General features: G+C 47.0%; 1 pseudogene; it reads right to left on the reverse strand.

Moving 5' to 3' along the window:
- Positions 1-8,658: 8,658 nt before the first annotated feature.
- LOC148519314 (NEDD4-like E3 ubiquitin-protein ligase WWP2) overlaps positions 8,659-27,357 on the reverse strand; it is a 41,327-nt pseudogene continuing 22,628 nt past the window's right edge.

A 27,357-nucleotide genomic window follows, 5' to 3' on the forward strand; every position in this document is an offset into this window, starting at 1 on the left:
TTGTATGGAATCGTTTACCTATCACCTTCATGATGAGAACAAATCCCACCAGGTGTGCCAGCGGCGCATGCACAGACACCTTTTTGCGAACAGTACAGTAAGAAGTATGCGGAGGGGATTCACAAGGACAGCGCTTTATCGCAAGCTCTGTCCCTGCAAGTGATTTTTGAAACATTCTTGTGATATTTCCTAAATTAGCGATGTCAAAAATATCACTACAGCAGCATTTGAAATGCGGATTGTAGTAAATAGTACTGCTTCATTTTTTTCTTACTTCTGCAGATTCCCTATTATAAAATTTTGGGTCTAGCTACAGTAACTAACAAAGGATTTCTAGAAGCGTGTTTCCTAATATGCAATTGTGGAGGACACACCAGGACTGGGACTAAAAATCAGCTCTGGCACACAGGCCCGTCTAGGGAACGGCATCCGGCTCCCGGTGTCCTCAACCTGGCTTTTCGAGTGGCTCCCAACCTCCCCCAGTATGTGCTGTGTGATAACATGAAGTCACATCGTGCCATAACTCTATCTCATCAGGCAGAGTGTAGGGGAGTGGAAATGCTCAGTCAGGTTAAGCCTCTGAATGGCTCAGCATTTAACTGCCAACCCTGGGGTGGACCTATACTTTTCTTTTAGAGAGGGGGGGCATTTTGACAATTATTATAGACCCCTCCCCTTTCTATTTTTTTACTCCTACTTCTTAGTCTATACTCTTCCAGCCAGTCATCTTTGATCTCCAAGGGGGGCTGTGTGTGGGAACAGTGTGATCTCTGAGGGGGGGCTGTAGGGATAGTGTGATCCCTGAGGGTGCTGTGCATGGGGGCAGTGTGCTCTGTGAGGGGGCCTGTGTGTGGGGGCAGTGTGATCTGTGAGGGGGTTCATGTGTGTGGGGGCAGCATAACCTGTGAGGGGGGCAGTGTGTGTGTGTGTGAGGCTATGGGGGCAGTGTATGTGTGTGTGTTAATGAGTGCAGACAGACAGGCTTAGTGTGTGGTTTTATTGAGTGCTAACAGGGTGAATGTATATATGTGTGTGTGTAGGTTTAATGAGTGCTGGCAGGGTGAGGTGTGTTTGTTTGTGGGGGGGGGTTAATTGGTGTTGACATACAGTACAGTATATTGGGGCACAGATGTGTGTCATAAATACATAATAGGGCATGGATGTGTGGCATAATGTATTGTGGACACAGCTGTATGGCATATAAAGAAGTTGGGGCACGCGTGGCATATGTATTAGGAAATTGTATAGCATAATTCACGGCAGTGTCATACAATACATTTGGTGCACAGCTGTGTGGCATATGTATTGGAGGTATTGATGTATAGCATAATTATGAATTGGAGATACAGCTGTGTGGCATATAATGAATTTGTGGCACAGATGTATGACTTATTATGAATTGGGGCAGTGTTATGAGGCACAGTATGATTTGGGGACTCTGCTGTGTGGCATATTATTTGGGGCATTTCTATATAGTATATTATGGGGCATATTCAATTGGGCGCAAGGTTTAGCGAGGCTAAATCCTCGTGCCCCTCGCGCCCAATTTCGGAATCTTGCGGGTATGCACGCTCCTGATACCCACGGGATTCAATTTAAAAAATAGTGGATGCGGGGTTTTCATAATTGAAAACCACGCATCGCGTAAATTTATTATAGAAAAAAAAAAAACCCTTACCTGCACAGTGTTCTCCACAGCTCCCGGTGGCTTCCCCTCTCTCTTCTTACTGGAGAGGGGGCTGCTGGGAGTCCTGGGGGATGGTGGGAAGGGCAAGGACTGCTGGGAGATGTAGTTCTCCCAGCGCCCATGGGAGTGGGAATCACAGTGAGACTGGGGGGGGGGGGGGGACACTGAACCGGGACACATGCACACAACACTCATACACACTTACATACAGCACACACACTGACATACTCACCACTGCTGTAGAAGACCCGGCTTCTGACGCTGGATGAAGAAGAAGATGCAGAAGGTAAGTAATTAAGGACTAATTAAGCTAATTGGATACTTCCAATTGCTTAATTAGACCTCAGGGGGGTGCCGCCGGGGTGTCAGAGCAAGTCTCGGTGAATTCTCCTAAAATCAACGATTTAAGGAAAGATCACGCTTGCTCAGGAGGTGCGTCAAAAAATACCTCCTGGCATGTGTTTTAAAACAAAAGATGCACCTAATAGAATAGCAAAAAACCCGCACCTGCAGGAAAAACCTTGCAGGTGCGGGTTTTTTACTGTTCTCGCAGTCTATTGAATATGCCCCTATGAATTTGGGACACTGCTGATCATCTATGGCAAATGTCACTTTTTTAGTGTCTAGTCAGTGTATCTGTAGTTCTGAATGTATTTTCAACTATACTGTATCTATTAGTATATCTAATATTAAAGATAAAAAAATAACCAATAATACACATAAATGAATATTGATTATACCAGATTTTAGGCACCTTATATTTCTACCTACAATACATAAATATTAGCTCACATTATGCATCTACTTTGTTCTCCTAAGCAAACAAAGATCTAGCCATTAGAATCTGTTAGTCATTCATTGCCTATCATGAATGCAGGTGTGCAGAGAGGGGCGCTACTGATTACCCTGGCCCGGCCAGAAGGGCCTAGTGGGGGTCCAGGTCCACCACTCCCCCCTCTTAGTCCTGCAAGCGGTAGCAGCACTCAGCACTTACTGCTGTGTGCTGGGCTGCAGTGAGTACAGGGAGTATGCTACTGCTGCAGTCACCTCTGCCTGCACCTGATAGGAGGGGAAAGAGCTCACCCCTGGATCTGCCCCTGTCTGAGGGGTACAATGGCACCCCCCACCCCTTTTTTGTAAGAAGGCGGTTCCCCAAAATGGACACACTACACAACAGTGAAGGACAGATTGTGAAAAGGGAGAAGAGTGAAAGGATCTATGCCCACACACACAATATGAGGTACCCAACATTTAAAGTGCAGATAACGGATTAGCTGCATAATTACAAGTAACTATTACTGTAAACCCTGTATACAGGTTAGTTAAGTGTCTGAAAAAGATCGGGCTTATTTATACCATCTATATGGGATACTGAAAGAAGGGTGTGTGCCGCGAGGCCAAGCCCTCGTAACTCACGGCACGCCTCCATGAGGTGAAGCAATGCCCCTTTTGCAGGCGTGCATGCAGGACTGCCAGGGCTGCTCGGCAGCCCCAGTCCACCCATGTTAGCAGTGCAGGTGTCTACACACTTTACGCTCAAGAATAAATATCCAGGATGTTGTCAGGATCCCAACCACCAAAATGCCAATGGTCCCAATACTGACAGCAGCATCCCTGAGGTCACAATCTCGACAGGTCCAGATGGTAAGTATTAGGGTTAGGTTTAGGGTTACGCACTAGGGGGAGGGTTAGGGTTAGGCTGCATGAGGGGTGGGTTAGAGGTAGACTGCAAGAGGCTTAGGGTTAGGCTGCAGGAGGGGTGAGTTAGGGGTAGACTGCAGAAGGGTTAGGCTGAATAAGGGTAAGGCTATGGGAGGGGAGGGTTGGGCTGCATGAGGGTTAGGCTGCAGGAGGGGAGGGTTGGGCTACAGGAGGGTTAAGGTTAGACTGTGGGAGGGTTAGGCTGCAGGAGGGTTAAGCTGCGGGAGGGGAGGGTTGGGCTGCAGGAGGGTTAGGCTGCAGGAGGGGAGGGTTGGGCTGCAGGAGGGTTAAGGTTAGACTGTGGGAGGATTAGGCTGCAGGAGGGATAAGCTGCGGGAGGGGAGGGTTGGGCTGTAGAATTGTTAGGCTGTGGGAGGGGAGGGTTGGGCTGCATGAGGGTTAGGCTGCAGGAGGGGAGGGTTAAGCTGCGGGAGGGGAGGGTTGGGCTGTAGGAGGGTTAGGGTTAGACTGCGGGAGAGTTAGGGTTAGGCTGCAGGGGGGGTGGGTTAGGCTGCAAGAGGGCTAGGCTGCGAGAGGGGAGGGTTGGACTGTAGGAGGGTTAGGCTGCGAGAAAGGAAGGTTGGACTGCAGGAGGGTTAGGCTTAAAATCCGTTGAGATGCCGCTGTTGTGATTCTGACTGTTGTGCACACAGATATATACAAGTGTCGCATATCAAATTAATCAGCACAGCCTCAGTACTGACAGCAGCAAGATGGCACGGGACCTGGCGGCTTACTCGTGCCAGGCATCTCGCACAGCCTGGTGCACTGAGGGTAGATGTGTGAGGACACAGCTGTACCTCTCATATTGCTTAGCGAAATCTGCCCAGCATTTGTATTATGGGCCTGATTCACAGATGGTTGGTAAAGCAGCAGCTCTCACAATAGCGGTTGCAGGAATATGCAAATGCTACTCTCTGCCTTCCCTTTGTACTCCACGATGTGATGGAATGTACGACCAGTGAGATGCCCACTTTCAGGCTGCGTGGTCTGTGAATTTGTATGGAGATTGTAAACACTCTAACTTCGATGCAACATCAGTAGCACCATCTACATTTGCGGTAGACTAGGCTCTAGTCTATCTACTCTAATCCACCTAAACATCGCCTCTGAAGCATTGGTTTTGCGATTGGAAATGTAGCAGCGTTCCCAGACATGCCTGTGACACTCCCATAACATGCCCCCTTTTTGCGTTCACTTTAGGTCACCACCCAGTCTCCACCTTGAATCCCCCAGCGATTGCAAACCCCTTCCCCAGTTTTAGTAATACAGTACACAATTGGGAATACCATAAGGGTTTCTGAGACATTATGTGCATGCAGTAGCAAAACATCGCTCAACTGCGTAAGGATCGGCAGTGTCCTTCGTTGAATCAGGCCCTGTACTTGGAGATCCCAAGATGGCCGTCTTAAATCTCCTACTGACAGTGATTCACCTGTTTAGAAACTGCTGCTGCAACTACATTTTGGATTGAGAAGTCAACAAGGACCTTGCTTATAAGCCGGATAGCAAGAGCCAGGACTCAGAGACCAGCGAGACGCTGCAGAAGAGCTTGTGTGATAGCCCCAAACCAGCAGTGTTTTCTCCGGCATGGAAGGGGTTAATGGCCAGGAGTTAGGACCCTGCTGATCCCCTGGATATGGTTCTGCCAGCCTTAAGGAGGGAAACTAGAGAGAGGCTGTTGGAGGTGGAGCTAGAGAAGCCCAGTGAGTCCTGCACAAGACTAGGAGAGGAGCAGCATACTGTGAGCAGAGGTTGAGTGTCTGGGCACACGTGGTGCCTGAGGAGAGCTGCAGTAGTGATAGCAGCTGCACTGCCTGTCAGGATCCTCAGAGACAGACTGGCCCATGCTGAGAGCTGACAGAGGAAAGAGCCTCCTGCAGAGTCTGACAATGGTAACTGTCAGCACCAGAGAGCCTGCTATTGCTGCAGAGGGACACAGGGGGTCATTCAGACCCGCTCGCGAGTGCAGGATGCTCGCAAGCGGGTCGATGTTCCCCCACTGCGCATGACGGAGGGAGCTCCGTCAAGCGCATGCGCGAGACCCGGTGAGCGACGGGCTCTCCATCGCTCCGGGTCTCGCACCAAAGGGGGCGTGCTGTCGATGTTGATTGACAGTAAGCCCCCTTTGGTGGGCGTGCTGGGGGCGTGCCTGCCAGACGGAGGCGTTCCCATGGGAACGCCTACCATCTGAAGCCGGCCCCACTGACATCACTAGTGATGTCAGTGGGAGTGATTTTGGCTCTGATAGAGCCAAAATCACTCCAGGGCTTGCGGAAGCGAAACCCTACCGCAGGGTCTCCGTCGCAAGCCCGATGGTCGCGATGGTCAAGACCATCGCGACCATCATCATGGACGCTCGCATATGCTGTGGGTGGTCACCCACAGCTATGCGAGCGGCCAGGAGGCCGCTCCATTTTCATGGAGGAGGGCCCTGATTCAGAGCAAGCGCTCTGGTCAGAGCGTTTGGCTCTGAATCAGGCCCACAGTGCGTAACCAATGTAAGAACTAACACCGAGTGATCACATAGAGAAGAGAGCTCTAGAGCTGATTGTTTCTGCAACAAGGACAATCCCAGTGCACACAAGTGCAGGACAGAACTATTCCAGTGTGTAGGGGTTCCTGCTGCATCAGTGAGAGCTATCCAGGTACAGCAGCAAGCTATATTGTACCCATTGCAGTGAGGGAGACATAATCATACTGCTAACACCAGTGTACCACAGTATTTGTTCTGAGTGACCACAGTTACAGATACAGCACTCCTGCATCTCAGCATACAGTGATTCCCTGCACCTCCTTTGTATTTATGTGCACCGACGAGAGCCTGTACAGGGAAGATTAAGTGACAATGGGGGAGATGTACGAAGCCCAGAAACGGTATCAGCGCACGTTATGTGCGCTGATACGCTTCTCCCCGATGTATGATCGGGGGTCTGAGCGGTAAATGACAGGGGCACTATGCGCCCCTGTCATTATCGGCGCTGCTATCTACAAGATAACGCATGACCGTTCGGCCGGCAATAGCTGTCGTTATCGACAGCTACAACCTGGCGCTGCCCTATCTCCACAGCAGGGACAGCGCTGTCCCTGCTGCGGCGGATGCCGGCTCCAGGCTGCACGCGGGGATCTCGCGATACTTGCGAGATCCCGCGCATGCTCAGTGGAGCCAGCCGGGACAGAGACACAGCGCATCAGCACTAGGCTGATGCGCTGCCGTCTCTAGCGGGTAACGCCGGAGGGGGGAGTTAACGCTCCCCCTCTCCGGCTGATGGGATGTTTATACATCTCATCGGTAGTGCTTCCTGCTTCACCTCGGTAAAGAGGCAAAGCGGGAAGCATTATAGCGGCACGTTAAGTGCCGCTATAATACATCTACCCCAATACTTCAAGGACACACAGAGAGGGACATTGTGCTCCTTATTGGCAATTTGCAGTAAGACCTTACACCAGAACAGTTGGGTGTAATTATACACAGAGACATTGTACTGTAATGCGCTTAGTGTTACAGATAAGTTAAACTAGAATTATTCATTGCCAGTTAGTAATAGCAAATGTGAAACAGGTATTATAAATGTCATATTGAGCAAGTTATAGTGAGTTTTGGAAAGTGATCATAAGTTAATTCAAGTAACTATATATATATATATATATAGAGGTTATTTATCACTGCACCAACTGGACACAAATGTGGGCTTATGGAATTCATAATGAGAAGGATGAGTGTTATGGTTATTTAGCATTTTATGTGCTTTTCTTTGCTTTGTATTGTTATATTGAATACATTTTGTCTTAATCATGAGGCACTTTTAGAGTATTGTTATATTTATTTATATTTGCTAGCTGACACAGCGCAGGTTGTTACTCCTTTCTACTCACTACAAAGTTCCAAACCACCTCTGGGAGCAGCGCCAGCACAAGAGCAGTTCCGTGACATGGATCAGGTTTCCGTGGCTGAGCAGCCACACACAACATCAGCTGGAGTGACGTAAAGCACACTGCCACGCGACTCTGGAGCAGCGGAGTCACCTACCCCTGAGTGACATATAGCGCTTCTCTGTCTGACAAATATAGGTCTGGAGAATGCTTCCTGCTATAGTCCATACTGCCGACTGTAATAGTTCTGTGGGGGAGTAATGATAGGCTGGGGCTCTGTTTCATGGTTTGGCCTGGGCTCCTTAGTTCCAATGACGGCAAATCATACATGCCTACCCTCCCGGTTTTTACAGGAGGCTCCCGATTTTTCGGGTAACCCTCCGCAAGAGTAGGCATTTCTCCCGCATTCTGCCCACTTCCTAGTGAAGTGGGCAGAATGAGGAGAATTCCTGCGGTGATCGCGGGTTTCCGTGAAGGGGGCGGGGCTTAAGACATGATTCTGCATGAATAACAGCCTTTGGCCCCGCCCTCTTTGTAAATTTTACCCAATCGTGGTGATTTTACCGTGAGGGGGCAGGGCTTAATGAGGTGAATCATCAGGCCCCGCCCCGTCAGCCCCCTGCTGCTTCGCTTACCCAGGCTTCTCCCGGGAAGAGATTATTAAAGGTAGGCAAGTATGTGGTAAATCCTAATGCTACAATTATATCCAAAAGAATTGTGGACATCGAACCTTTGTGGTAACAATTTGGGGAAAACCCTTTGAACATGAAAATGCATAAACTGAGGTGGTTGTTCCCTTCCTGTGTAGGATTAGTTCACTTAGTACATAAAGTGAAATTGATGCAGAAATCAGTAAGTGTAATGTCAGTGTGAGATAGAGAGATGTCCGTGCTTAGTGGCTGTAACAATGGCTTACTGTATGTACAGTACATGTCAGTGGGCAGATGGTCTATATACAGCTAGGAGAGTCCTTATCACAGGTGTACACACACTGGTAATATCTACTAAACCTTATGTGGAGAACAGGAGAATTTGATACTGGTTTATAAATGTGCAGTTTGTTACTGTATATATGCCAAATTACTGTGTTATGTGCATTGTCTGCTACACCTTAATCTTGATTGATTTCCCATCTGTATCAGGTTTAATTACAGTATATTACAACTATATAAATAATAAATGAATTGCGATTTATAAATTGAGTGACAAATAAAAAGGAGACAGAGATAGGAAGTGACGAGATATAGAAGTCACTGTAAGGCTTTATTCATGTTATTGCCTTGGAAAGTTGTTACAGGGGCCCCAGGTGTTACAGAAGGATCCAGGTGTTAGAGGAGGCCCCAGGTGTTAGAGGAGGATCCAGATGTTACAGGAGTGTCCAGATGTTTCCATGCTCTTCATTCAAATCCAAACCCTTCTGTCTCCCGTAGAGCAAAAAGCAGCTTTGCCTTCATCTGCTCATAGTTCTTATATGGAGGTAGGTACAGGTGATTATAGCTGCAGAGATGAGATGTGTTACGGAGGTTGGGATTAATCACCAGCATCATATACAAAAGTAAAGTTGGTCACACAATTCAGACAGCCACTATTACACTGAAACTATGGGCATGGTCCTAATATTGTACATATATGTGCCCATATAAGTCAATAAGCAATTGCATAGTATAAGCACTGGGTAATAGGCACTTACCATGTGTGGCCTCCTGGCAGAAATGATTTTCTCCCACCTTTGGCAATGCAGAATTTCTGGCAGCCATGTCTTCCTGCAATGATAATAATTGTTCATCAGGTTTCCTATAACTACAGGACATTTGATCATGTTGCAATCAGGCAATCGGACACTTACCCATCAATCCTGCAAAGCCACCCAGAGGTAAGTTGCTGGTGCCGGTCACAAATTGCAGCAGGCGTATCCGGTCCTGGTTGTCTATCTCATTGACCAAACTACATCAGGGTGAAATAGTCATCGTTATACATCATCCCCCCAATAGTGGGAAATCAGATGCATTTGTACATGTGCGGATCTAGAAGACTTCCATACCACCTGTCTCCCTCAGTACATGTCACTGTGTCATAGTGATGCAGGATAAATAAATACTGGTTATATACATACAGTATAGAGCTGGGACAGATAGACAGCCATCTCATACATATAACCACATGTAAGATAAGTAATCTGCGTTACAGAAACATTAGCCCCACAAACAAAGGGTCACCTGTCACAGAAGGAAAAGGGATGGCCAATGGCCTGTGCTAAGCAGGGATGACTGATCCATTGTCTGTAAGGGCATGAGAAGAAGCAGCAGCCACTTTTGGTATGTGTGAAGGGGGGAATGTTTAGGTAAAAATCTCTTTAATTTATGACTTTCTTACATAAACATCTGCCTCAGATCAGATGGCATTGCTGGATTATTGCCCTGGGGCCTCCATACATGACATCACCAGTGCAGAGGGTGTTCTGCCCATCAGGATCCCCCCCAATGCTGCTGCCAGAATATTTTTATTTTATTTTATTTTTTTATAGCAGCAGAGGTAGAGCCCAGACACAGGCAGCACTGTCATCTAATGTGCACCTGACACTCACTGACCCTGTGCAACATGTTCTCTCCCCAAGTCCACTTCCTTTGTATCCTGCTCCTCCTCCAGGGGATTTATATAGTCACCATATGCTTTATGCCCCAACAATACAAAACTATACGTATATTATTATTACATTTTATTTATAGGGCGCCACAAGAGGTCCGCAGCGCCATACATACAGTAAAGGGTACACAGAACATTACATTACAATACAGTAACCAACTTATAAACAGAGCACAAGTAATAATTAGCAACACAATTCTCCATACACAGTACAGCTGGGAAGGTGAAGGCTGCCAGAGAAGAAGGCTGTGAGACAGTGGGGAGGAGGACCCTGCTCCTAGGAGCTTACAATCTAGGGGAGAAGGGAGATGGACAGGTGATATAAGGCAAGAGTGTGTAGAGGGGGACCTGAGTGCAGGAAGTAGGTGAGGTAGAGATGGCTGAGGCAGGAGGGACAGAGACTTAGGGCCTCATTCAGAGGCAGTCGGAGGATGCAAACGGTCGCTCGGAAACTGGGCGGCCGCTTGCATCCTGACCGCCCGCCTCTGTTTCGGTAGTTAGGCTGTGGGTTTACACCCACAGTTGTAACGACCGCTAGGGTGATGGTTGCGATGGTCAAAGACCATCGCGACCATCGGGGCTTACGACGAGACCCTAGGGTAGGGTCTCACTTGTCGTAAGCCCCGGAGAGCTTCTGGCTCTGTCAGAGCCGGAAGCTCTCCACTGACATCACTAGTGATGTCAGTGGGGCCTCCCCCAAACGGCAGGCGTTCCCAAGGGAACGCCTCCGTTTGAGCTGCCACCCCCCTGGCCCGCCTTCCAAACGGGGCGAGCTGTCAATCAACATCGACAGCTCGCCCCCTTTGGAAAGAGACCCGCTACGACCGGCGCTGTCGGTCGTAGCGGGTCTCACGCATGCGCACTTGACAAACATCGAGGCGGCCGTGCGGTCGTAGACCGTACGGCCGCCTCTGAATGAAGGCCTTAGTGACAGTTACATGGTGCAAGGGTATGCTTTGCTGAACAGGTGGGTTTTCAGTGCACGTTTGAAGCTCTGCAAGGTCGGGGAGAGCCTAATCGAGCGAGGGAGCTCATTCCAGTGAAGGGGGGCTGCACGAGCAAAATCTTGGATACGTGCATGAGATGAAGTAACCAGGGTGGAGGAGAGGTAACAGTCATTGGCAGACCGAAGTGAGCGGGAGGGAGTATGTAAGGAGATGAGGTTTGAGATGTAGAGAGCAGTAGAGTTAGAGAGGGCCTTGTATGTGAAGTTGAGGAGTTTGAAGAGGATTCTGTAGGGGAATGGGAGCCAGTGCAGGTTTTGGCAGAGGGGAGCAGCAGAAGTGAAACGACGGAAGATAAGTCAAGCTGCCGCATTGAGAACAGACTGGAGGGGAGCAAGATGGCAATGTGGTAGGCCAGTAAGGAGAAGGTTGCAGTAGTCAAGCCGAGAAATGATTAGTGAATGAATAATCAGTTTGGTAGCATTCTGGGAGAGGAAAGGCCTAATACGAGCGATGTTGCGTAGCTGGAGCCAACAAGATTGACCCAGAGATTGAATGTGGGGTGTGAAGGAGAGGGTGGAATCAAGGGAGACATGCATGTATATAAGGTATATCATACCTCTAACTCGTCATCCTGGAAGTACTGCAGGGGGATAATGCTGCTAAACTCCTCCAGGAACGCACTCATCTCATGTTATCCTCTAGATAACATCCACTCATACATCAGACTAGAGATACAGAGACAGGGTGAGAGGGGTAACAGGGGAATTCCCTTCCCAGGCCAGGGACAGCTAATTGGCAGGACTGTAACAGTGCTGTATTACTGTTATCTATTAGTGACACTGATATTACTGCATTATTAGTTGGTCCTAAAACCGTTGCTATGATGGGGCAACATTAATCATTTATTTCCCATTTACTATAATTAATAATATTGGTCTCAATGAAGTTAAACATTAATATAATAATAAAATAATATTGCCCCATAAGAGAGTTATTCATTTTATTTGCCTCCATAGTCAATACATAATAATTGCCCTGACTATAAGTGTACTGTGATTCCCTGCCTTCTGATTGGCCGGATAGATGCAGCAGTTTTATGATGGGTTTGTGGTGGGTTTTCCATGGGTTTCGGCCAAACCACTGGCCTTTTGGTCAGATACCGACAGACATCAACAGTGATTTTTAAAACACCCATAAAACCTCTAAATAGTAAATTTAGTGGTTTGGGCTTCAAATCGCTGGTGATGTCCATCAGTTGCATAATGAGGGGGAAATAGGTATTTACTAAATGATACCCCTTATGTACAGTTGCTTACCTAACGTATTCCTCCTTATTGGCCTCAGTAACCCGGATGTTTGCCCCATCTGGCCTCAGCTTGCGGGATGTGACTTCTCCTAGCGTGTCCAAGGTTACAGAGAAGAACAGCTCCAAGTCACAGTCCTCGATGTTGTTGACTCTGCACACAAGAAGCATAGACACCATGGTACACACCATGTAGCCGGATATCACAGCATTACAGGAGAGGTGAAGGATAAAGAAACACAAGAAGTTTTCTACCCAGACACTCTGGTCATACATAATATCTGGGATATTTTATTGTTGCAAACTAGTGCCATATATTCTCGGTATAGACAGCGCTTAGATACCCAATGCTATGTGCTATAAATGTCATCTTAGGTGATGCTGAGCAGTTATGGCTCTGAGCTGAGCCCATAGCATAGCACGGTCTGCCCACAGATATATGCTATCATCCTAATGTCCTACTAACACACACATAATACTTTTATAGCACTGCCAATCAGAGCCGTAACTAGACTTTTTGGTGCCCTCTGCCAGAAAGAGCATTGGCGCCCCCCTCATTTTTCAAAGGGACATAATGCACCCAAAAAAGGCCATGGCTTCATGGGGAAGGGCCAGGGAAGAGATAGGAGAGGCCCGGAGATGCTGGGGATGAAATAAGTGGAAGCTACAAGCAAGAATAATAATAAACAAATTTGACAGGCCCAAACAGCGCCCCCTGACCTGTGGTGCCCTGTGCGATGGCACCGGCCGCACTACCCTAGCTACGGCCCTGCTGCTAGTAATACAAGTAAGAATATAAAACAAAGTCTTTGTGTCCTCACAGCCTTAGTGTACTGGACACAAATTTTTAGTTACTCACCTTATCCATGTGAGAGACCTGTAGATCTGAGGGTCAATGACCTCCAGGTCTGCCATGGCGAGCTTCTTCCCCAGCATCCACTTGTAGAATGGTCAGACTCTCATTGGCTGCTGATCAAAACAAGAAGCCCTTGGCGATGTGGCTACCATGGAACAAGGCTTGGAGGGGATATAGAGGCTATCACTGCTCATGGGTGACACACACATTTCCTACTGGGAACCACACTACATTACATATCATTATATAGAGGTAATGCTCTAGTAATATATTCTCTAATAGTGCTACTGTGCTATATAACTAGGGAGAGGTGCCAGAGGAAACAGCAAGCACTTCCCAATGTAATGATGCCAGTTACTGAGCTATATAACTAGGGAGAGGAACCAGGGGGCACAGCAGGCCCTTCCCAATGTAATGATTCCAGTTACTGAGCTATATAACTAGGGAGAGGTACCAGAGGGCACAGCAGGCCCTTCCCAATGTAATGATTCCAGTTACTGAGCTATATAACTAGGGAGAGGTACCAGAGGGCACAGCAGGCCCTTCCCAGTGTAATGACGCCAGTTACTGAGCTATATAACTAGGGAGAGGTGCCAGGGGGCACAGTAGGCACTTCCCAATCTAATGATACCAGTTACTGAGCTATATAACTAGGGAGAGGAGCCAGAGGGCACAGCAGGCACTTCCCAATGTAATGATTCCAGTTACTGAAGAAATGAGGACTGACCATCCCAATGAAGCGGCCCATAAAGGTGAAGATAGGCAGGTGTCCAGGGATGATGCTGGAAGCCGGGTGTATATGAAGAGCATTACTGTCACCGGCATATTCCCAGAACCCATAGTTGGGATTTAGGAGCTCCTGGGAAAGTGCGAGAAACCAGTCTCTGAAAGAAAAAACAATGATTTAATACGTATTAATCCCAGATAGCTACCAATGTTTTATACCAACAAGAAAACAAGTAGAGAAGCAGACAGTGCAGTTATCACTGTCAGAGTCACTCATCACTCAGATCCTGAGATTTAGCTGCCGCCAGCCCAGGCTTCTGACTTATTAGTTGGTGAGTCCTGTTGATGTCTCTGTGTCCTGTCACATGGTCAGGCCAATGTATACCCAGCAGAGACACCAGTGACATTACCTGCTCAGGCCTCCATAGTCTATCCCTTCTTCCCCTCTGAACACCACATGGAGCAGTCTCCTTAGATCATATGGTCTCATCAACATGATCTATATGGGGAAAGAGGAAGAACATTAAGCATCTAACATCTCACTATCTAACACATAATCATTATATACATTTATGTACTGAGCCCAGTGGTTGTATTACAGTGTCCAACCCCTTCTATGTCCCCCCTGTAGCTTGGGCCGGATCACTCTGCTGTCCTTGTTACTGCTGGGCTAGGCTCAGGCTTAGCTCACAGAGGATGGAAGCATTACACTCAGGTAATGGAGGGTGAGTCCTGGCACTGGAGCACCCTACCATTGCTACCCAACTTAGCAGAGAAGAAGAGGTTACCTGATGGAAGGAGTCCTCAAATATTGTTCGTCTTCTTGACACATTAATGTTGGTGTTGTTCGGCAATGCGTTAGACTGCAGAGATATGTATAATTAGATTAGTATCTCAGTCCTAGTGAGGCATAGACAGACAGCAGAACGCCTTCATACACCCTGCCTAATGTACCTCTCCCATCACAGTCTGCTCTTCCCTTGCAGCACATACCATTGTGTCCTCCAGCTTCATAACATGCTGATGTATAATATCATTGTAACAACACCTTTATAATGATTACCTGGCACAAGTAACGCCAATGGACTAGTCTCCGTTGAAAGCTGCCAGGTGTCCTAAAGTCACAGATGAAATGCTAAAGTAATTAGTGGTTTTATAAAACATTCCATTTATATTTACTATGCAGAATATTTGGCTGATTTGTTGCATGTCAGTAGTGTACCGATTCCTATGTGGCCTCAGCTAGATGGGTCATACATGTCCTTCTGTAGAGTTCAGAGTCAGGTAGCAAAAGATCTTTGAATGCCCCACATGAAATGTATAGTGTCATATAGTGTAACATTTATTTTTGCCACTGTGACAACTCTTGGAGAGATGGTGTGGATGCTTCACTGCGCCCAATGCGCAGGTCATGACCCTCTGTCTTGCTTCCAATGTATGGGCAGGAGGGTATGAAGGAACTAAGGCCCTCGCTCGCTCTGAATCAGGGCCCACCTCCATAATTATGGAGCGTCCTCCTGGACGCTCGTATAGCTGTGGGACACAACCCACAGCATATACGAGCGTGCAGGTTGATGGTCGCGATGGTCTTGAGTTTCTCAACCGCAAGGCCCGGAGTGATTTTGGCTCTATCAGAGCCAAAATCACTCCCACTGACATCACTAGTGATGTCAGTGGGGCCGGCTTCTGACGGTAGGCGTTCCCATGGGAACGCCTCCGTCTGGCAGGCACGCCCACCAAAGGGGGCGTGCTGTCAATCAACATCGACAGCACGCCCCCTTTGATCAGACACAACGAGCGAAGGAAAGTTCTTCGCTCGTCGCGTCTCGCGCATGCGCACGACGGAGCTCTCCGTTGTGCGCATGCGCAGTGTACACCAATCGACCCACTTGCGAGCGGACAGCCGCTCGCGAGTGGGTCTGAATCAGGCCCTAAGGGCCTGATTCAGAGCCGGACGCAATTAGCGCTCGCTCGTCCTGAAAATAGGGGTGGCTATTCAAATGAACCGTTCGCTCTTTGCGGTCTGTTCACGCCTCTAGGTCTGAACGAGCGAACAAAACTTGCGGTCATTTCTTGGGAAATTACCCCCCCTGGCCTCTCGCATCCTACGTCATGTCCGCTATTTATTAGATTAATCGAGTACATCGACCAGGGTATGAGCTGCTCGCTATTCTTGTGGTTGGTTTTTGCTACCACAATTTTGCGAGCAGTTCTGGCTTAAAAAAAATCCAGTGACGTGGTCAATGACGCTGCAGTTTTAAATATGCACACCCATAAAACGCCCGTTTTGACCTTTAAGCACGCCTGCGATCGGATCTCCACTCCCCGTTTTCAAGCACCTTCCCCTGTTACCACCCAAATATGCCTCATCCTGTCACTCAAATTAGCAGGCATTCGCTATTTTGCGAGCACATGAATTTCGGCCGCACTGACTGGTTCGCGTATGCGTATAACGATCCGTACGCATGCGCAGTTGGGCAAACATCGCTCGGAGCGAACGAGCTGCCGCTTACAAGTGGCTCTGAATCAGGCCCTAAGGCAGATAGTGAGAGTAATTGCTGTGGCGGCATAATGGAGACAGGATTGGGTCAGAACCAGATGGGCAGAAAAGAGGACAAGCAGAGTCAGATCAGAGGAATAACTGTCAGGACCAAGAAATCACTAGCAACAGCACCAGGGGAGTAACCCAGGAGAATCATCTGACAAACCGGATCAGAACACATGTAACTTGCACTGGGAACAAACGCTGGCACAAAGTTCTGGAGCCATATACTCTGACACATGACTAGTGCCCAGAGATGCCCTTTTATAGGGAGAGAAATTAAATTTAGCACCAAATGTGTTGTCACACATGGTGCCCCGGTCTCTTTAGAGCTCAAGCCAAGTGGTGCTTATGGAAGACACAGCCATCTGCATCCAGAGCCACAAGCAGCAGCTGGGAGAAAGTAGATGCCAGCGGTGCCTGCAGCAGGTGGGAGAGGACCGCTGGCAGTGAGGGGACAGTGACTTCCAGCATCAGAATAGAACCTGGTGTCAGTTGCACAGAGAACTCATTTTACAATTCCTTTTGCATCTAACCCTGATTAAGGCCCTTTGTGTGCGGCTTTATGTGAGATGTTGGCGATTTATAAAGAAATTATAATATCTCTGGTCTAGAGCTACAACATGGAGTGAGGCAATGTGATAGGACAATTCTACTATATAACGGGGTGGAAGACATTTGAGGACATTCTTACATAGGACTACGAGGTTCTTCCCACTGTGTGATCTTTGTGGAATGGTTCATGTAGTAGCACCTTCCATCTGGGAAGTGCTTTCTTCTCTCTAGAAAACAGAGACATATGGTCTTGCCACATGCCAATATCTCAGTGATGCCCATAAATACCATTGTAATACTCTCTTACCCCATCCAAGTGGCAATGCTCCCAGCAGATCTACTTCTGATGAAGCCTAGAATGGAACAAGATAAACACTGCAATTAGAGATGGGAAGATCGGAATCAGGTGAGTCTGACAAATCTGAGTGTTACATATCTAAGCTGAGTCTCCGGCGGACTGGTAATTTCCCAACGCTCAGTGGCGGGCTGGGCCGGGGGGCAGGGTGCCATGTGCCCCCCAGGCTGCAGCCCCATGTGGGCCGTGGGCAGTCTGTGTCTCTGTGACCCAGCTGCACCGCACGTGTAGTCTTGACCGGACGGAGTTCGGTCAGCGCTACACTGACTAACACACAGCCGCCGATGGCGGCGGCGGGAACGGGGATTTAGGTTAGTGGGTTTTTTTAATTTTTTTTTTTATCTGTGTCTACTGGGGGGGGGGCTGGCACTACAAGGGGGAGACCACTACTGGGGGCACTACAAAGGGGATGACTACTACTACTGGGGGCACTACAAGGGAGGGGACTACTACTACTGGGGGCACTACAAGGGAGGGGACTACTACTACTGGGGGCACTACAAGGGAGGGGACTACTACTGGGGGCACTACTACTACTGGGGACTACTACTACTCGGGGCACTACAAGGAGGGGCTACTACTACTGGGGGCACTACAAGGAGGGGACTACTACTAGGGGCACTATCAAGGAAGGGGACTACTACTAGGGGCACTGCATAGGGGGAGGGGACTACTACTAGGGGCACTACATAGGGGGGAGGGGACTACCACAGGGGGCACTGCATCGAGGGACCACTGCTGGGGGCTCTATATAAATGGTAATACTGGGGGTACTACAACTGGGGCCACTATTTAAGGGGCACTGCATAAGGGTTACCACTATTGGGGGCACTGCATGGGGGGTGGACTGCTACTGGGGGCACTATATAAGGGGCACTGCATAGGGGATACCACTATTGGGGGCACTATATAAGGGGCTTACTACTGGGGGCACAAGGGGCACTGCACCGGGGGGACCACTACTAGGGGCACTATATAAGGGGCTTACTATTGGGTGCACAGGGGGGACCACTACTGGGGGCACTGTATAAGGGGCACTGCATAGGGGGGATCACTACTGGGGTACTACTGGAGGCCTGCATAAGGGGGTCTTCACTTGGGGCACAGTGGGGCACTACATATGGGCACTATGACAGGGGGCTGCCCCTAATCTTTATTTTTACTTTACATTAATCCCATATGGACCCACCTCCTCCCTGGAACACTTGAGGGGGGGCGCCGTAGCACACATTCTCTTCGGGCACCCTGGCTACACGCTACTCCTCTGCCAGGGCCACCTGCATGCATTTGCCTCCCAGGCAAAAAGTTGCCAGCCAGCCCCTGCCCACACTCCTCAGATCTGAAAGCAAAGTAACACATCATTCTCACATGATTGGAGTTTGTGGGAATTGGCTGCCGCTAGCCCAGGCCTCTCAGTATTTGGTTGGTGTGGAACTGCTGAAGTCTCTGTGCATAATGGTTCAGTATATGAGAAGCACAACTACAAATCCTAGAAAGCCATATATAAGTCACAAAGTATTATTATAGTAATCAGTGAGCAGTACATGCCGGACTTCTCAGATAGAGACAGCTGTTGTCACAAGTGGGCAGAGATACAGTATGCAGGGACCTACTTGCTATAGCAGACTCATGTTGGGAAATAAATGCAGACATCCGCCTATCTTCATAGTTGGCTGTACCTACAAGGCAGCTCTATTCCCATCCATCTGCTTGTGGAAGTAGCCGTCAGCCCTATTTGCTGCAGAAGATGCATCTTATGTCAGCCGAATCTCTGTGTAGGTTTTCCTCTGATTGGTCCACAATTCCGCCTACAAACATACGGCAGTTACACCCACTACGCTGTAAGCTGAGATGCTCACGACTGTGAATCACCCATAATTGCTCACAATTGCGTAAAGAGGTGCAGTCACATGACCTGCGTGCAGCTTTGAATAAAGCCCATTGTATTCAGTGTGTAGGAATATTGGATTATATATGATGATGGTGATGTCACCTAATGATAAATAGCTGTGTGTATATAATATGGAACAAAGCAATATATGTGATGATGGTGATGTCATCTGATGATATATAACTTTGTGTATATAATACAGAACACAGCGATATATGTGACTATGGCAGTGGCATCTGGTGTAGGATACCTGTACTTGTGTACTGCTGATTATTGGGGTATTTCTACTGATGAGGAAAGATAAGGAAATGCTAAACATAGACACAAAGTTACAGATGTACATAGTGAGTGACAATACTATGCTGGGCGGCCGCTTCCAGCAAGAAGAGCGTAATGCAGGAAATCACTGACGTAATAGAATTATATCTAACAATTTATGTGTCTTATACATTAGATCTATAAATCGTATATGTGCTTAATTATCATGTTATATGTGACAATAAATCTAATACGTCTTGTGTAATATAGACCGGTCACGTATGACACAAACCTCCGAATGAGATTACTGCACTGACTGACTGCTGTAATAATGTCATATAAATGTGACACAGCTATAATAATGACATATAAATGTGACACAGCTGTAATAACACCATATAAATGTGACACAGTTGTAATAATACCATATAAATGTGACACAGTTGTAATAATACCATATAAATGTGACACTTCTGTAATAATGCCATATAAATGTGACACAGCTGGAATAACACCATATATATGTGATACAGATGTAATAATGCCATATAAATGTGACATAGATGTAATAATGCCATATAAATGTGACACAGCTGTAAAGTTAAAGTCTGTGCAAACACAGGTCTCAGTTACCGAGCAGAGGTCTCGCTGGTGGAGCTGCACAAACTTTATGGTAGGTTTTGTCCAGGTTGTGGTCCTGGTGTTGTGGTCCACATAGAAAGGCCGTCCATGGCTGGTGACTCTTCTCTCCCAGCTGTAAGACACAAACACGTTTTGCTTTGTTTAGGGCGTATACAGATGGGCGAGGAACAATGCTGGCCCATCTTGTACTTTCTCTGCGCTTCACCAGAGTGGTTGAAGCACCTTCATTAAAACATCTGACAAGCTTAACTGCAGTATAGTTCTCTATGTACATAAATGAGGGTTCTCATAAACTCCACTGTTATTTAAAAATATTATCTCTCTATATAATGGCAGATAAGGAGGTGGGGTCAGGTTTCTCCCAACAGGTGGCCTTTTAGCACCTGGCAGCACTCAGGAAATACCATATCAGTCTTTGTGTGTGCATGCTGTATGTCGTGCAGAGGCCATTGGAGCAAGGAACATGACAGAGAATGTGGCAAACTCATGTAATATTAAATATAAGGGTCTGAAACTCATCTCGGATCAATGCAAATAACCCTTATCTGTATTTCCCTTAATGTAAATGCCAGAGGAGGATGAAGCAACAGAACAAAGTCTCGGGATCCCGGGTCTCCCCATGTCATGTTCCCGAACTGGACTTTTTTGCAGGGGCTTACCCAGGTGGTAAAGGCGGATCCCACGTTGTGGTCTTGGTGTTGTGATCAATGTAAAAGTATTTACTACGAGGATGCCTCCTCAGCTCCCAACTAGAAGCAAAAAAACATAGTTAATGGGTCTTCATAATAAAAGGACTTGGCAATACAATGACATGAGTCTACATATGTCACGGCTTACTAAAAACATTGTATAATGGTCATATATGTTACAGTACTCAAGGAACCAACTAATGGACACTTTGTGACCTAACTATGGTCACTTTGAACTTAAATTAGTAAATTATAGTGAATGTACCACAGACTAAGGACTGTTTCATAGAAAACCCCAAATCTGCTATTAAAGGGACTCATGAGGAGTTGGACATAAACACAATGTGAGCTTTTATCCCACAAACTGAGGGTTTTTCTGCTGTACATGTGCACCAACATTTCTTACACATGCGTCCCTATGGTGACTGGGATACAATTGGTGATTACGACTCCTTATGCTTACAGAAGCAGAAAGGATGCTGGGAGAGGTATGTGAGCATCAGCATAGTACAATAAGGCTGTGTACAATAAAGCTGTGTCTGCATAAATTCCTCCCATGCTGATTATAGAAAAGATGTGTATGTGTGTCTATCAGGAAGGGATCACTTGTGGGTGTTCCGCAGCTGCTGCACAATATGACCTAGGCTATGTATGAGGTCTCTGGGGCTGATTCCCATGGGAACGCCTACCGTCTGAGTCCGGCCCATCTGACATCACAAGTGATGTCAGTGGGAGTGATTTTGGCTCTGATAGAGCCAAAATCACTCCAGGGCTTGCGGTCACCGAGACCCTACCGCAGGGTCTCGTCGCAAGCCTGATGGTCGCGATGGTCTTGACCATCGCGACCATCATCATGGACGCTCGCTATAGCTGTGGGTGGTAACCCACAGCTATGCGAGCGTCCATGAGGCCGCTCCATTTTCAGGGAGGAGGGCCCTGATTCAGAGCGAGCGTTCCTCTATGTGCCCACCCATAGCCCCTATAGAATGTAAGCTCTTGCAAGCATGGCCAATCTCTCCTTTTGCGGTTTGTACATAAATTATGTCATCTGTGAGTTATTATGTACATATTTAAAATTGTGAACTTATCTATTACTGTCCTCATTGATCAACTTTGTATCATGAAATTTAGCTGTATGAGGTATACTATATATGGTGCTGCTTGTGGCACCATATAAATATTACATGATTATAATAAATGTATATATTTTGAACTATAGTATTTTATTACTAACACCTCCACAAACCAGATCCATATACTATTGCTCAATCCTGGAGTAACCCAGGTATATATACTACACTTACAGCCAGCTCTGCTCTGCAGGGTACAGTAAGCACAATGCATGTTTTTGGAGGCACATTTTATGGTTATGATTTACATGCAAATCTACATGAGTCCAAAAAATTCCCGCTTGGTGCTGTCCTACATTTATACAGACAAATGACACTTGTGAGCTCTTCCCACACTGCAGATGCTGCTGTACTAGATGTGACAGCAGGAGGTTCTCAGATCATAAGCAGGCAATGAAGATAAAACCATTCACATACCCAGGTGGTAGGTGCCTTGCAGTGGTGCTGGGCTGTGGTCTCACTGGGGCAGTAACAGCTGATTGCCTGGTACTGGTGGCATCAGGAATTGTACTGGCAGCAGCTGATGGAGGTGAGTCCGTTGCCATTACAAGTTCAGGTGCAGCACTGGCAGCAGATGTGGAAGGTGCTAGTGCATCTGCTGTGTCACTTGTAGCGTCCTCACCATCTGATATGGAGGATACTGCAGGAGCTGGTACAGCGTCATCACATGGCACACTATGGTCTCCTGGTGTAGCACTGGCAGATGTGGAAGGTGCTGGTGCATCTGCTGTGTCGCTTGTAGCATCCTCACCATCTGATATGGAAGATGTTGCAGGAGCTGGTACAGTGTCATCACATGGCACACTATGGCCTCCTGGTGCAGCACTGGCAGCAGATGTGGAAGGTGCTGGTGCATCTGCTGTGTCGCTTGTAGTGTCCTCACCATCTGATATGGAAGATGTTGCAGGAGCTGGTACAGCTTTACCACATGGTACACTATGCCCTCCTGGTATAGCACTGGCAGCAGATGTGGAAGGTGCTGGTGCGTCTGCTGTGTTGCTTGTAGCGTCCTCACCATCTGATGTGGAAGATGTTGCAGGAGCTACTACAGCTTCATCAGATGGCACACTAATGGAACTTGCACCATTACCTGCAAGAGAGAAATAATTAATTGTAAGAACATGTGGGATATAATACTCTTCAATTACATTACATGTGAAACTGAACATGTGTGTGCAGAAAATAGAATTGCTGTGTGGTTTATGTGTGTATCTGTACTGCTCACTAGTAATAAAGGATGTTATACTTGCAGATGAGCCATGTTCTCTCTCTGGTACAGGAGTACTGAATCAGAGGATATCATGTAAGATCTAATGAGGTTATAGGGCCAGGAACAAAAAGTATGTGGTTTATTTTGAAGCTTTCATGCTATGACTGCACATGGATGCTAAAGTCTTAGGATGGGTTGGGTACGGGATCCAGGCAGTTAGAATGCTGACAGTCAGAATACCCACAGTGGCACCCCAACATTCATAGTCTCAATAGAATTTGGTAAGTCTTATAACCCTTACCATAACCCCCCTAACCCTAACTCTCCCCTCCCACAGCCTAACCCTAACACATCCTGCAGCCTAACCCTAACCCTGCCCCTACAGGGCCTAACTCTAACCCTTCCCCTAGTGCCTAAACCTTAAACCTAAAGGGAGAAAGGAAGAGAGAGAGGGGGGCAGAGAGGGAAAGAGTGAGAGAAGGGATAGGGAGAGAGACAGTGAGGGAGCAGGGAGTGGGGAGAGAGAGAGTTTTACCTCTCTAATAAATCACTTATAGCAGGATCGTCCCGCATAAAGTACACACATTACTTACTGGCTGCTGAGGCTGTAGCTTCACATGTTGTTAAGGACTCAGGCTCCACAATCAGTCAATCCAGGATAATGGTCAGCTCACCTGTTTGGACCACACTGTGTTTTCCCTCCAATAAGAGCGGTAATTGCTCTACAGCTCGTTCCACTGAAACACAAAATAAGTGACTAAGTTCTATGAAACTCTCTAGATCTACTAAAGTGGAGGCTGCAATGATAACGACACTGGGGCCTGTGCAGGTGGGGCAGAAGTTGCTTCAGCTTACATTGTCCATGGTGTGTCACCAAGGCTTGCTTCAGGTCTATGATGGCTTTCCCCAGCAAGGTGTCAGCACTGAGAGCATGGTGGCTCCATACCCTAACTTCCAGGGTGGTGTCTGGGGTTACGCTCCTGTACACAGGGGGAAATACAATTAGTATTTGGCTTGTTCTTGTATAACAATCCAAGGGGAATAATTATTAAGGAACATTTGTAGTATAACATATATTTCAGAGGTATCTGCAAATGTTAAGGATCCCGAGGATTTAAGGAGAGACAGCAGCAGAAATCTCTAATATCTACTGTGGTCCTCAGAGGGTGGCAGCCAGCCTAATGGATTTACCAAGGTCTGGAACGCTCCCTGCCCTAATGCAACCTGAAGATGTTAGCCTATAGTAGGTTATGGACTATTATATCATGGCCGTGCATGTTTTGTAGGTGCACTGATGCTGAACCGGGAAGTATAGTCATAGTATAAGTTCTTCGCAGGATGACCCCTTATTGGAGCCCATGTCCCAGCAAGAGAATAATAATAAATTTAAATGAAAATTGTAATTCACACCACATTCCAAATGGAGGATATGATAAATGGGCCCAAGAAAAACAGATAAGGAGAGTTTTATTCTATATACTGTATAGCAAATGTGTTCTTAACAAATGTGATGATGTACTAAGCTTTGGAAAGAGATAAAGTGGAGAGTGATAAAGTACCAATCAGCTCCTCGCTCTCATGTTACAGGCTGTGTTTGAAAAATGACAATTAGGAGCTGATAGGATAGTACTTTATCTCTCACACTTTATCGCTCTCCAAGGCTTAGTACATCTACCCCAAAGTGACATCACTACAAATGGGAAATAGTGTCAATGTTCTAAATATTAAAAACATACTAATAACAGATGATAACAAACTTACTGCTTGGGAAGTAATAACAGATTCCTGGTAATAGCTTTGCCTCACAGCCCCATGCAGCATAATGTGCGATGTACTGAGCGCTCCCATAGGCTCCCATTACATTGTGCCGAGCACCACCACCCGCTTACATTATGTGTAGGACTATCAGCAGTACAGCACAGCTATCAGGCCTTACCGCTATGAGCCTGTGACTATAAGACCTGTCTGTATAAGCCCCTAATGTTACATGATTAGCAGGATACCAGCTATCACACCAGTCCTATAACTACAGAGGAGAAGTATCAGAGCGTTACATGATAATAAGACTTACACAGTGACCGCTTCCTCCCATATAGGGTTGGAAGAGCTTTTAGCTCTAGCCGTCCTCTTGCTGGTAATTCCCCCCACAGCCAGCTCAGCGTACACGGCCGCTCCAAACCAATGCTTCTTTTAGGCGAATTTGGCTGAAGACACTGAAAAAGAAGAAAAGGAAAAACTAAACATTCGCCCCATCAGTGTGTAACACGTGTACCTTGTCCTTAGCTGCCCTCACTTATCTATTTGTGGGTCTGTATAATATAGGTGCAGAGGCCTCAGGAGATGTCCCTCTGTCTTTCTGCTAGTTAGGGAGAAGATGGATCACTAGTCCATACACTGAAGCCCAATGCTTGTTGCTTTATCACCACTGATTACATCACACCGGTCAGTTTATGTAGTAGATGACTTTACTGAGAAGACGGCAGCTCTGACATTCAGGAAAGATTCCTCCATTAATGGGTTTCTCAATTATTACAACTAAAAATGAATGGATGGTTCATAGATATAAGTCCTTTAACGATAAAACATCTGACCCTATTATCAGATGGCTGTCATTTCTCTAAAGCCTGATGTTCCATAAGATATAAATCTATAAAGAAAGGCGCCCTCTAGTGTAGTGATTATAGTACACAACCCAGTGATAATGTGAGTTTTTGGCCTCTTGGGGCTCTATTTACTACAATCCGCATTTGTAATGCAGATTGTAGTGTGATATCGACTGAATTCGCATTGCGAATTCAGGCAATATCACAGGAATTTACTACAAATCCCTTGCAGGGACAGAGCTTGCGAGAAAAAAATACTGTGACAAAGTGCCTGCGCATGCGCCGACCGGCCGCCGCTGCTACCCCCCCGGTGCTAAGCCCCGCCCCATTGTTAAGAAAATCACTGGAGCCCCGACCACCGGTCCCTGGAGTCAGGTAAGTAAATATTTTTTTTTACTTTTTTTTTTTAGCAGAGATCAGCTTGCGGTCTGTTTAGACCACACAGCTGATCACTGGGACCGGCTCTGGGCTCTGCTCTCCCCGTTAGAGCAGGGCAGGAGTTCAGTAACCGGGGGAGACCCTGGATAACGCCACCTCCAGGTGGCGTTATTATCACAGGGCTTTCCCCGGTATTTTTTTACAATTTATTTTTAGTAACTTTGGTCGGATCACATTTCCCATTACAATTATGGGAAATGCGATCTGATTACTATAAATAAGTGATACTTAGGGGTTGGAGTAGAATTTTACGAATTCTACTCCAATTGCCCTGTAATAACTATAGGTGATTCTAAAATAATGTGAAAAGGGTGGGAAAACACCCTTTTTCACTTTATTTTAGTAAAAATAATGTTAATAAATAGAGCCCTTGGTGTTTTACTGGATATTTTGTAATTATACTGTAAACTACACTAGAGACGATATAGTCACACTCATCCAGTCTGCAGCAGCCAGGAAGATATGAAGGATCGTCCCTCAGTGCTGTAGTGAGGAAAAGTGCAGCTTTAATCCAAGATACAGTAGATAATGTCTGTCCAATATAGCTAGGGACAGTATAATCACACTCACCCTGTATGGCAATATTACTATATACTATATAGACCTTGGCACCAGGTTATTTTATCCAAGGGTTTTGTATATTGTGTATATATTGTGACACAGTTAGGTTAGGGGGTTCATCTCCTGGGTAGAGGACTCCTTCCTTACACACACACACACAGCAGCAGGGAAGCAGCACACCAGTCTGGATGCAAGTACAAGCTGGTCGGCGCCAGTCTTTATTGTACAATGTCAGAAACATAAAGAAAACATAAATGTAAATCCTAGCCCTGTCGGGGCACTAACTTCACAGGTAGTTCCCTCACTACCAGAACCTGGCAGGGCCTAATGCCCTCGCCAGCAACAAAGCACAGCACAGTACTCACAGATAGGTTTTCCAAGTGTCTCTGAGCAAACTCCCTGTCTGCTCTCCCAGGTGAGACAATCAGCCCTCAACACACTAGGCTTATATTGGCCACTCTCAGGTGGAAACCTTAACAAGCCTGCTACACTGGCTGCAAGATCCAAAACCTGGAGTGGCCGTGGGTGGAGCCCTCCCTCTCCTCTCACCCACAACCCCCAGGTCCCAAACCGGCTTTTCAAAAAGCCGAAACTCAAGCCTGCTACACTGCAGACTTTCTCCTGGGGGTTTAAAACACAAAAGACAGGAATCTGGGACAAATGTACCTGCCACAGACCACTTTACCAGTGATCCTATCACATATCCCCCCCCTTTGTTTCGACCTGTGGGGCGGAACAACTGAAGCC

This window comes from Taudactylus pleione, unplaced genomic scaffold, assembly GCF_031769625.1.
Source record: "Taudactylus pleione unplaced genomic scaffold, aTauple2 ptg000191l, whole genome shotgun sequence".
Lineage (NCBI taxonomy): Eukaryota > Metazoa > Chordata > Amphibia > Anura > Myobatrachidae > Taudactylus > Taudactylus pleione.